General features: G+C 43.7%; 27 non-coding genes across 27 annotated transcripts; all 27 read right to left on the bottom strand.

Annotated features, from left to right (window-relative positions):
• Positions 1 to 242: 242 nt before the first annotated feature.
• On the bottom strand, positions 243 to 315 carry TRNAF-GAA (transfer RNA phenylalanine (anticodon GAA)). Its single transcript has one exon. It is a non-coding gene; the product is annotated as a tRNA-Phe (tRNA).
• A 250-nt stretch (positions 316 to 565) lies between these two features.
• TRNAF-GAA (transfer RNA phenylalanine (anticodon GAA)) lies at positions 566 to 638 on the bottom strand. Its single transcript has one exon. It is a non-coding gene; the product is annotated as a tRNA-Phe (tRNA).
• A 250-nt stretch (positions 639 to 888) lies between these two features.
• Positions 889 to 961, bottom strand: TRNAF-GAA (transfer RNA phenylalanine (anticodon GAA)). Its single transcript has one exon. It is a non-coding gene; the product is annotated as a tRNA-Phe (tRNA).
• Positions 962 to 1,211: 250 nt separating this feature from the next.
• TRNAF-GAA (transfer RNA phenylalanine (anticodon GAA)) lies at positions 1,212 to 1,284 on the bottom strand. Its single transcript has one exon. It is a non-coding gene; the product is annotated as a tRNA-Phe (tRNA).
• A 574-nt stretch (positions 1,285 to 1,858) lies between these two features.
• Positions 1,859 to 1,931, bottom strand: TRNAF-GAA (transfer RNA phenylalanine (anticodon GAA)). The gene has a single exon. It is a non-coding gene; the product is annotated as a tRNA-Phe (tRNA).
• A 249-nt stretch (positions 1,932 to 2,180) lies between these two features.
• On the bottom strand, positions 2,181 to 2,253 carry TRNAF-GAA (transfer RNA phenylalanine (anticodon GAA)). Its single transcript has one exon. It is a non-coding gene; the product is annotated as a tRNA-Phe (tRNA).
• A 250-nt stretch (positions 2,254 to 2,503) lies between these two features.
• TRNAF-GAA (transfer RNA phenylalanine (anticodon GAA)) lies at positions 2,504 to 2,576 on the bottom strand. The gene has a single exon. It is a non-coding gene; the product is annotated as a tRNA-Phe (tRNA).
• Positions 2,577 to 2,826: 250 nt separating this feature from the next.
• On the bottom strand, positions 2,827 to 2,899 carry TRNAF-GAA (transfer RNA phenylalanine (anticodon GAA)). Its single transcript has one exon. It is a non-coding gene; the product is annotated as a tRNA-Phe (tRNA).
• Positions 2,900 to 3,148: 249 nt separating this feature from the next.
• On the bottom strand, positions 3,149 to 3,221 carry TRNAI-GAU (transfer RNA isoleucine (anticodon GAU)). The gene has a single exon. It is a non-coding gene; the product is annotated as a tRNA-Ile (tRNA).
• Positions 3,222 to 3,470: 249 nt separating this feature from the next.
• TRNAF-GAA (transfer RNA phenylalanine (anticodon GAA)) lies at positions 3,471 to 3,543 on the bottom strand. Its single transcript has one exon. It is a non-coding gene; the product is annotated as a tRNA-Phe (tRNA).
• A 250-nt stretch (positions 3,544 to 3,793) lies between these two features.
• Positions 3,794 to 3,866, bottom strand: TRNAF-GAA (transfer RNA phenylalanine (anticodon GAA)). Its single transcript has one exon. It is a non-coding gene; the product is annotated as a tRNA-Phe (tRNA).
• A 249-nt stretch (positions 3,867 to 4,115) lies between these two features.
• On the bottom strand, positions 4,116 to 4,188 carry TRNAI-GAU (transfer RNA isoleucine (anticodon GAU)). Its single transcript has one exon. It is a non-coding gene; the product is annotated as a tRNA-Ile (tRNA).
• A 251-nt stretch (positions 4,189 to 4,439) lies between these two features.
• TRNAL-UAA (transfer RNA leucine (anticodon UAA)) lies at positions 4,440 to 4,512 on the bottom strand. Its single transcript has one exon. It is a non-coding gene; the product is annotated as a tRNA-Leu (tRNA).
• A 253-nt stretch (positions 4,513 to 4,765) lies between these two features.
• TRNAF-GAA (transfer RNA phenylalanine (anticodon GAA)) lies at positions 4,766 to 4,838 on the bottom strand. Its single transcript has one exon. It is a non-coding gene; the product is annotated as a tRNA-Phe (tRNA).
• A 249-nt stretch (positions 4,839 to 5,087) lies between these two features.
• Positions 5,088 to 5,160, bottom strand: TRNAF-GAA (transfer RNA phenylalanine (anticodon GAA)). Its single transcript has one exon. It is a non-coding gene; the product is annotated as a tRNA-Phe (tRNA).
• Positions 5,161 to 5,410: 250 nt separating this feature from the next.
• On the bottom strand, positions 5,411 to 5,483 carry TRNAF-GAA (transfer RNA phenylalanine (anticodon GAA)). Its single transcript has one exon. It is a non-coding gene; the product is annotated as a tRNA-Phe (tRNA).
• Positions 5,484 to 6,060: 577 nt separating this feature from the next.
• On the bottom strand, positions 6,061 to 6,133 carry TRNAF-GAA (transfer RNA phenylalanine (anticodon GAA)). The gene has a single exon. It is a non-coding gene; the product is annotated as a tRNA-Phe (tRNA).
• Positions 6,134 to 6,382: 249 nt separating this feature from the next.
• Positions 6,383 to 6,455, bottom strand: TRNAF-GAA (transfer RNA phenylalanine (anticodon GAA)). The gene has a single exon. It is a non-coding gene; the product is annotated as a tRNA-Phe (tRNA).
• Positions 6,456 to 6,705: 250 nt separating this feature from the next.
• Positions 6,706 to 6,778, bottom strand: TRNAF-GAA (transfer RNA phenylalanine (anticodon GAA)). Its single transcript has one exon. It is a non-coding gene; the product is annotated as a tRNA-Phe (tRNA).
• A 250-nt stretch (positions 6,779 to 7,028) lies between these two features.
• Positions 7,029 to 7,101, bottom strand: TRNAF-GAA (transfer RNA phenylalanine (anticodon GAA)). Its single transcript has one exon. It is a non-coding gene; the product is annotated as a tRNA-Phe (tRNA).
• Positions 7,102 to 7,351: 250 nt separating this feature from the next.
• TRNAF-GAA (transfer RNA phenylalanine (anticodon GAA)) lies at positions 7,352 to 7,424 on the bottom strand. The gene has a single exon. It is a non-coding gene; the product is annotated as a tRNA-Phe (tRNA).
• Positions 7,425 to 7,673: 249 nt separating this feature from the next.
• Positions 7,674 to 7,746, bottom strand: TRNAF-GAA (transfer RNA phenylalanine (anticodon GAA)). Its single transcript has one exon. It is a non-coding gene; the product is annotated as a tRNA-Phe (tRNA).
• A 249-nt stretch (positions 7,747 to 7,995) lies between these two features.
• On the bottom strand, positions 7,996 to 8,068 carry TRNAF-GAA (transfer RNA phenylalanine (anticodon GAA)). Its single transcript has one exon. It is a non-coding gene; the product is annotated as a tRNA-Phe (tRNA).
• A 251-nt stretch (positions 8,069 to 8,319) lies between these two features.
• On the bottom strand, positions 8,320 to 8,392 carry TRNAF-GAA (transfer RNA phenylalanine (anticodon GAA)). Its single transcript has one exon. It is a non-coding gene; the product is annotated as a tRNA-Phe (tRNA).
• Positions 8,393 to 8,642: 250 nt separating this feature from the next.
• TRNAF-GAA (transfer RNA phenylalanine (anticodon GAA)) lies at positions 8,643 to 8,715 on the bottom strand. Its single transcript has one exon. It is a non-coding gene; the product is annotated as a tRNA-Phe (tRNA).
• Positions 8,716 to 8,965: 250 nt separating this feature from the next.
• TRNAF-GAA (transfer RNA phenylalanine (anticodon GAA)) lies at positions 8,966 to 9,038 on the bottom strand. The gene has a single exon. It is a non-coding gene; the product is annotated as a tRNA-Phe (tRNA).
• A 249-nt stretch (positions 9,039 to 9,287) lies between these two features.
• Positions 9,288 to 9,360, bottom strand: TRNAF-GAA (transfer RNA phenylalanine (anticodon GAA)). Its single transcript has one exon. It is a non-coding gene; the product is annotated as a tRNA-Phe (tRNA).
• Between the last annotated feature and the right edge of the window lie 158 nt (positions 9,361 to 9,518).

The following is a 9,518-nucleotide window of genomic DNA, read 5'->3' as shown; positions in this document are numbered from 1 at the left end:
GAAGACTGAAAGCAGGATTCAACACTTCTTGCGTTTCGGTAAAACCGCTTTATTTTAGCTGTTGCACATTATTACATGTCTTTCACGCTGTTCCGGTTCTTTTGCAACGCCTACTGCCGCGATGCATTCTGAATCAGCATTTTTTTAACAAGCATGTGTGTTCACCTGCGTAATCGTTTCACTCGTTAGAATTATTGCAAACTACTTGCATACCGACAGATTTAAAAAAAATGTGCTTTGGACGCCGAAACCCGGGATCGAACCAGGGACCTTTAGATTTTCAGTCTAACGCTCTCCCAACTGAGCTATTTCGGCAGACGGGAGAAGAGTGAAAGCGGGATTCAACAGTTCTTGCGTTTCAGTAAAACCGCTTTATTTTAGCTGTTGCACATTATTACATATCTTTCACGCTGTTCCGGTGCTTTTGCAACGCCTACTGCCACGATGCAATCTGAATCGGCATTTTTTTATCAAGCATGTGTGTTCACCTGCGTAACCGTTTCACTCGTTAGAATTCTTGCAAAATACTTGCATACCGACAGATTTAACAAAAATGTGCTTTGGACGCCGAAACCCGGGATCGAACCAGGAACCTTTAGATCTTCAGTCTAACGCTCTCCCAACTAAGCTATTTCGGCAGACGGGAGAAGAGTGAAAGAGGGACTTACCAGTTGTTGCGTTTCGGTAAAACCGCTTTCCTTTAGCTGTTGCACATTATTACATATCTTTCACGCTGTTCCGGTGCTTTTGCAACGCCTACTGCCACGATGCAATCTGAATCGGCATTTTTTTATCAAGCATGTGTGTTCACCTGCGTAACCGTTTCACTCGTTAGAATTCTTGCAAAATACTTCCATACCGACAGATTTAACAAAAAAGTGCTTTGGACGCCGAAACCCGGGATCGAACCAGGGACCCTCGGATCTTCAGTCTAATGCTCTCCCAACTGAGCTATTTCGGCAGACGGGAGAAGAGTGAAAGCGGAATTCAAAACTTCTTGCGTTTCGGTAAAATCGCTTTATTTTAGCTATTGCACATTATTACATGTCTTTCACGCTGTTCCGGTTCTTTTGCAACGCCTACTGCCGCGATGCAGTCTGAATCAGCATTTTTTTATCAAGCATGTGTGTTCACCTGCGTAACCGTTTCACTCGTTAGAATTATTGCAAAATACTTGCATACCGACAAATTTAACAAAAATGTGCTTTGGACGCCGAAACCCGGGATCGAACCAGGGACCTTTAGATCTTCAGTCTAACGCTCTCTCAACTGAGCTATTTCGGCAGACGGGAGAAGAGTGAAAGCGGGATTCAACAGTTCTTGCGTTTTGGTAAAACCGCTTTATTTTAGCTGTTGCACATTATTACATGTCTTTCGCGCTGTTCCGGTTCTTTTGCAACGCCTACTGCCGCGATGCATTCTGAATCAGCATTTTTTTAACAAGCATGTGTGTTCACCTGCGTAACCGTTTCACTCGTTAGAATTATTGCAAAATACTTGTATACCGACAGATTTAACAAAAAAAGTGCTTTGGACGCATAAACCCGGGATCGAGCCAAGGACCTTTGGATCTTCCGTCTAACGCTCTCCCAACTGAGCTATTTCGGCAGACGGAAGAAGAGTGAAAGCGGGATTCAACAGTTCTTGCGTTTCGGTAAAACCGCTTTATTTTTGCTGTTGCACATTATTACATGTCTTTCACGCTGTTCCGGTTCTTTTGCAACGCCTACTGCCGCGATGCATTCTGAATCAGCATTTTTTTATCAAGAATGTGTGTTCACCTGCGTAATCGTTTCACTCGTTACAATTATTGCAAAATACTTGCATACCGACAGATTTAACAAAAATGTGCTTTGGACGCCGCAACCCGGGATCAAACCAGGGACCTTTAGATCTTCAGTCTAACGCTCTCTCAACTGAGCTATTTCGGCAGACGGGAGAAGAGTGAAAGCGGGATTCAACAGTTCTTGCGTTTCGGTAAAAACGCTTTATTTTAGCTGTTGCACATTACTACATGTCTTTCACGCTGTTCCGGTTCTTTTCCAACGCCTACTGCCGCGATGCATTCTGAATCAGCATTTTTTTATGAAGCATGTGTGTTCACCTGCGTAACCGTTTCACTCGTTAGAATTATTGCAAATACTTGCATACCGACAGATTTAACAAAAATGTGCTTTGGACGCCGAAACCCGCGATCGAACGAGGGACCTTTAGATCTTCAGTCTAACGCTCTCCCAACTGAGCTATTTCGGCAGACGGGAGAAGAGTGAAAGCGGGATTCAAGAGTTCTTGCGTTTCGGTAAAACCGCTTTATTTTAGCTGTTGCACATTATTACGTGTCTTTCACGCTGTTCCGGTTCTTTTGCAACGCCTACTGCCGCGATGCATTCTGAATCAGCATTTTTTTATCAAGCATGTGTGTTCACCTGCGTAACCGTTTCACTCGTTACAATTAGTGCAAAATACTTGCATACCGACAGATTTAACAAAAATGTGCTTTGGACGCCGAAACCCGGGATCGAACCAGGGACCTTTAGATCTTCAGTCTAACGCTCTCTCAACTGAGCTATTTCGGCAGACGGGAGAAGAGTGAAAGCGGGATTCAACAGTTCTTGCGTTTCGGTAAAACCGCTTTATTTTAGCTGTTGCACATTATTACATGTCTTTCACGCTGTTCCGGTTCTTTTGCAACGCCTACTGCCGCGATGCATTCTGAATCAGCATTTTTTTAACAAGCATGTGTGTTCACCTGCGTAATCGTTTCACTCGTTAGATCTATTGCAAAATACTTGCATACCGACAGATTTAACAAAGATGTGCTTTGGACGCCGAAACCCTGGATCGAACCAGGGACCTTTAGATCTTCAGTCTAACGCTATCCCAACTGAGCTATTTCGGCAGACGGGAGAAGAGTGAAAGCGGGATTCTACAGTTCTTGCGTTTCGGTAAAACCGCTTTATTTTGGCTGTTGCACATTATTACATGTCTTTCACGCTGTTCCGGTTCTTTTGCAACGCCTACTGCCGCGATGCATTCTGAATCAGCATTTTTTTATCAAGCATGTGTGCTCACCTGCGTAATCGTTTCACTCGTTAGAATTATTGCAAAATACTTGCATACCGACCGATTTAACAAAAATGTTGTTGGACGCCGAAACCCGGGATCGAACCAGACACCTTTAGATCATCAGTCAAACGCTGTCCCAACTAAGCTATTTCGGCAGACGGGAGAAGAGTGAAAGCGGGATTGAACAGTTCTTGCATTTCAATAAAACCGCTTATTTTAGCTGTTGCACATTATTACATGTCTTTCACGCTGTTCCGGTTCTTTTGCAACGCCTACTGCCACGATGCATTCGGAATCAGCATTTTTTTATCAAGCATGTGTGTTCACGTGCGTAATCGTTTCACTCGTTAGAATTATTGCAAAATACTTGCATACCAACAGATTTAACAAAAATGTGCTTTGGACGCCGAAACCCGGGATCGAACCAGGGACCTTTAGATCTTCAGTCTAACGCTCTCCCAACTGAGCTATTTCGGCAGACGGGAGAAGAGTGAAAGCGGGATTCAACAGTTCTTGCGTTTCGGTAAAACAGCTTTATTTTAGCCCTTGCACATTATTACATGTCTTTCACGCTGTTCCGGTTCTTTTGCAACGCCTACTGCCGCGATGCATTCTGAATCAGCATTTTTTTAACAAGCATGTGTGTTCACCTGCGTAATCGTTTCACTCGTTAGATCTATTGCAAAATACTTGCATACCGACAGATTTAACAAAGATGTGCTTTGGACGCCGAAACCCTGGATCGAACCAGGGACCTTTAGATCTTCAGTCTAACGCTATCCCAACTGAGCTATTTCGGCAGACGGGAGAAGAGTGAAAGCGGGATTATACAGTTCTTGCGTTTCGGTAAAACCGCTTTATTTTGGCTGTGGCACATTATTACATGTCTTTCACGCTGTTCCGGTTCTTTTGCAACGCCTACTGCCGCGATGCATTCTGAATCAGCATTTTTTTATCAAGCATGTGTGCTCACCTGCGTAATCGTTTCACTCGTTAGAATTATTGCAAAATACTTGCATACCGACCGATTTAACAAAAATGTTGTTGGACGCCGAAACCCGGGATCGAACCAGACACCTTTAGATCATCAGTCAAACGCTGTCCCAACTAAGCTATTTCGGCAGACGGGAGAAGAGTGAAAGCGGGATTATACAGTTCTTGCGTTTCGGTAAAACCGCTTTATTTTGGCTGTGGCACATTATTACATGTCTTTCACGCTGTTCCGGTTCTTTTGCAACGCCTACTGCCGCGATGCATTCTGAATCAGCATTTTTTTATCAAGCATGTGTGTTCACCTGCGTAATCGTTTCACTCGTTAGAATTACTGCAAAATACTTGCATACCGACAGATTTAACAAAAAACGTGCTTTGGACGCCGAAACCCGGGATCGAGCCAAGGACCTTCGGATCTTAAGTCTAATGCTCTCCCAACTGAGCTATTTCGGCAGACGGGAGAAGAGTGAAAGCGGGATTCAACACTTCTTGCGTTTCGGTAAAACCGCTTTATTTTAGCTATTGCACATTATTACATGTCTTTCACGCTGTTCCGGTTCTTTTGCAACGCCTACTGCCGCGATGCATTCTGAATCAGCATTTTTTTATCAAGCATGTGTGTTCACCTGCGAAACCGTTTCACTCGTTAGAATTATTGCACAATACTTGTATACCGACAGATTTAACAAAAAAAAAGTGCTTTCGACGCCGAAACCCGCGATCGAGCCAAGGACCTTTAGATCTTCAGTCTAACGCTCTCCCAACTGAGCTATTTCGGCAGACAGGAGAAGAGTGAAAGCGGAATTCAACAGTTCTTGCGTTTCGGTAAAACCGCTTTATTTTCGCTGTTGCACATTATTACAAGACTTTACGCTGTTCCGGTTCTTTCGCAACGCCTACTGCCGCGATGCATTCTGAATCAGCATTTTTTTATCAAGCATGTGTGTTCACCTGCGTAATCGTTTCACTCGTTAGAATTACTGCAAAATACTTGCATACCGACAGATTTAACAAAAATGTGCTTTGGACGCCGAAACCCGGGATCGAACCAGGGACCTTTAGATCTTCAGTCTAACGCTCTCCCAACTGAGCTATTTCGGCAGACGGGAGAAGAGTGAAAGCGGGATTCAACAGTTCTTGCGTTTCGGTAAAACGGCTTTATTTTAGCTGTTGCACATTATTACATGTCTTTCACGCTGTTCCGGTTCTTTTGCAACGCCTACTGCCGTGATGCATTCTGAATAAGCATTTTTTTATCAAGCATGTGTGTTCACCTGCGCAATCGTTTCACTCGTTAGAATTACTGCAAAATACTTGCATACCGACAGATTTAACAAAAATGTGTTTTGGACGCTGAAACCCGGGATCGAACCAGGGACCTTTAGATCTTCAGTCTAACGCTCTCCCAACTAAGCTATTTCGGCAGACGGGAGAAGAGTGAAAGAGGGACTTACCAGTTCTTGCGTTTCGGTAAAACTGCTTTATTTTAGCTGTTGCACATTATTACATGTCTTTCAGGCTGTTCCGGTTCTTTTGCATCGCCTACTGCCGCGATGCATTCTGAATCAGCATTTTTTTATCAAGCATGTGTGTTCACCTGCGAAACCGTTTCACTCGTTAGAATTATTGCACAATACTTGTATACTGACAGATTTAACAAAAAACGTGCTTTGGACGCCGAAACCAGGGATCGAGCCAAGGACCTTTGGATCTTCAGTCTAACGCTCTCCCATTTGAGCTATTTCGGAAGACGGGAGAAGAGTGAAAGCGGCATTCAACAGTTCTTGCGTTTCGGTAAAACCGCTTTAATTTAGCTGTTGCACATTATTACATGTCTTTCACGCTGTTCCGGTTCTTTTGCAACGCCTACTGCCACGATGCATTCTGAATCAGCATTTTTTTATCAAGCATGTGTGTTCACCTGCGTAACCGTTTCACTCGTTAGAATTATTGCAAAATACTTGTATACCGACAGATTTAACAAAAAAAAAGTGCTTTCGACGCCGAAACCCGCGATCAAGCCAAGGACCTTTAGATCTTCAGTCTAACGCTCTCCCAACTGAGCTATTTCGGCAGACAGGAGAAGAGTGAAAGCGGAATTCAACAGTTCTTGCGTTTCGGTAAAACCGCTTTATTTTCGCTGTTGCACATTATTACAAGACTTTACGCTGTTCCGGTTCTTTTGCAACGCCTACTGCCGCGATCCATTCTGAATCAGCATTTTTTTATCAAGCATGTGTGTTCACCTGCGTAATCGTTTCACTCGTTAGAATTACTGCAAAATACTTGCATACCGACAGATTTAACAAAAATGTGCTTTGGACGCCGAAACCCGGGATCAAACCAGGGACCTTTAGATCTTCAGTCTAACGCTCTCCCAACTGAGCTATTTCGGCAGACGGGAGAAGAGTGAAAGCGGGATTCAACAGTTCTTGCGTTTCGGTAAAACGGCTTTATTTTAGCTGTTGCACATTATTACATGTCTTTCACGCTGTTCCGGTTCTTTTGCAACGCCTACTGCCGTGATGCATTCTGAATAAGCATTTTTTTTTCAAGCATGTGTGTTCACCTGCGCAATCGTTTCACTCGTTAGAATTACTGCAAAATACTTGCATACCGACAGATTTAACAAAAATGTGTTTTGGACGCTGAAACCCGGGATCGAACCAGGGACCTTTAGATCTTCAGTCTAACGCTCTCCCAACTAAGCTATTTCGGCAGACGGGAGAAGAGTGAAAGAGGGACTTACCAGTTCTTGCGTTTCGGTAAAACCGCTTTATTTTAGCTGTTGCACATTATTACATGTCTTTCACGCTGTTCCGGTTCTTTTGCATCGCCTACTGCCGTGATGCATTCTGAATCAGCATTTCTTTATCAAGCATGTGTGTTCACCTGCGTAACCGTTTCACTCGTTAGAATTATTGCAAAATACTTGCATACCGACAGATTTAACAAAAATGTGCTTTGGACGCCGAAACTTGGGATCGAACCAGGGACCTTTAGATCTTCAGTCTAACGTTCTCTCAACTGAGCTATTTCGGCAGACGGGAGAAGAGTGAAAGCGGGATTCAACAGTTCTTGCGTTTCGGTAAAACCGCTTTATTTTAGCTGTTGCACATTATTACATGTCTTTCACGCTGTTCCGGTTCTTTTGCAACGCCTACTGCCGCGATGCATTCTGAATCAGAATTTTTTTAACAAGCATGTGTGTTCACCTGCGTAATCGTTTCACTCGTTAGAATTATTGCAAAATACTTGCATACCGACAGATTTAACAAAAATGTGCTTTGGACGCCGAAACCCGGGATCGAACCAGGGACCTTTAGATCTTCAGTCTAACGCTATCCCAACTGAGCTATTTCGGCAGACGGGAGAAGAGTGAAAGCGGGATTCAACATTTCTTGCGTTTCGGTAAAACCGCTTTATTTTAGCTGTTGCACATTATTACATGTCTTTCACGCTGTTCCGGTTCTTTTGCAACGCCTACTGCCGCGATGCATTCTGAATCAGCATTTTTTATCAAGCATGTGTGTTCACCTGCGTAACCGTTTCACTCGTTAGAATTATTGCAAAATACTTGCATACCGACAGATTTAACAAAATTGTGCTTTGGACGCCGAAACCTGGGATCGAACCAGGGACCTTTAGATCTTCAGTCTAACGCTCTCCCAACTGAGCTATTTCGGCAGACGGGAGAAGAGTGAAAGCGGGATTCAACATTTCTTGCGTTTCGGTAAAACCGCTTTATTTTAGCTGTTGCACATTATTACAAGTCTTTCACGCTGTTCCGGTTCTTTTGCAACGCCTACTGCCGCGATGCATTCTGAATCAGCATTTTTTATCAAGCATGTGTGTTCACGTGCGTAATCGTTTCACTCGTTAGAATTATTGCAAAATACTTGCATACCAACAGATTTAACAAAAATGTGCTTTGGACGCCGAAACCCGGGATCGAACCAGGGACCTTTAGATCTTCAGTCTGACGCTCTCCCAACTAAGCTATTTCGGCAGACGGGAGAAGAGTGAAAGAGGGACTTACCAGTTGTTACGTTTCAGTAAAACCGCTTTCCTTTAGCTGTTGAACATTATTACATGTCTTTCACGCTGTTCCGGTTCTTTTGCAACGCCTACTGCCGCGATGCATTCTGAATCAGCATTTTTTTATCAAGCATGTGTGTTCACCTGCGAAACCGTTTCACTCGTTAGAATTATTGCACAATACTTGTATACCGACAGATTTAACAAAAAACGTGCTTTGGACGCCGAAACCCGGGATCGAGCCAAGGACCTTTGGATCTTCAGTCTAACGCTCTCCCAACTGAGCTATTTCGGCAGACGGGAGAAGACTGAAAGCGGGATTCAACCCTTCTTGCGTTTCGGTAAAACCGCTTTATTTTAGCTGTTGCACATTATTACATGTCTTTCACGCTGTTCCGGTTCTTTTGCATCGCCTACTGCCGTGATGCATTCTGAATCAGCATTTCTTTATCAAGCTTGTGTGTTCACCTGCGTAACCGTTTCACTCGTTAGAATTATTGCAAAATACTTGCATACCGACAGATTTAACAAAAATGTGCTTTGGACGCCGAAACCCGGGATCGAACCAGGGACCTTTAGATCTTCAGTCTAACGTTCTCTCAACTGAGCTATTTCGGCAGACGGGAGAAGAGTGAAAGCGGGATTCAACAGTTCTTGCGTTTCGGTAAAACCGCTTTATTTTAGCTGTTGCACATTATTACATGTCTTTCACGCTGTTCCGGTTCTTTTGCAACGCCTACTGCCGCGATGCATTCTGAATCAGAATTTTTTTAACAAGCATGTGTGTTCACCTGCGTAATCGTTTCACTCGTTAGAATTATTGCAAAATACTTGCATACCGACCGATTTAACAAAAATGTGCTTTGGACGCCGAAACCCGGGATCGAACCAGGGACATTTAGATCTTCAGTCTAACGCTATCCCAACTGAGCTATTTCGGCAGACGGGAGAAGAGTGAAAGCGGGATTCAACATTTCTTGCGTTTCGGTAAAACCGCTTTATTTTAGCTGTTGCACATTATTACATGTCTTTCATGCTGTTCCGGTTCTTTTGCAACGCCTACTGCCGCGATGCATTCTGAATCAGCATTTTTTATCAAGCATGTGTGTTCACCTGCGTAACCGTTTCACTCGTTAGAATTATTGCAAAATACTTGCATACCGACAGATTTAACAAAATTGCGCTTTGGACGCCGAAACCTGGGATCGAACCAGGGACCTTTAGATCTTCAGTCTAACGCTCTCCCAACTGAGCTATTTCGGCAGACGGGAGAAGAGTGAAAGCGGGATTCAACATTTCTTGCGTTTCGGTAAAACCGCTTTATTTTAGCTGTTGCACATTATTACATGTCTTTCACGCTGTTCCGGTTCTTTTGCAACGCCTACTGCCGCGATGCATTCTGAATCAGCATTTTTTTATCA

This window comes from Rhipicephalus microplus, chromosome 4 (assembly GCF_043290135.1).
Source record: "Rhipicephalus microplus isolate Deutch F79 chromosome 4, USDA_Rmic, whole genome shotgun sequence".
NCBI lineage: Eukaryota > Metazoa > Arthropoda > Arachnida > Ixodida > Ixodidae > Rhipicephalus > Rhipicephalus microplus.
Note: the sequence above shows the minus strand (reverse complement) of the source record. Positions and strands in the feature narration are given on the sequence as shown.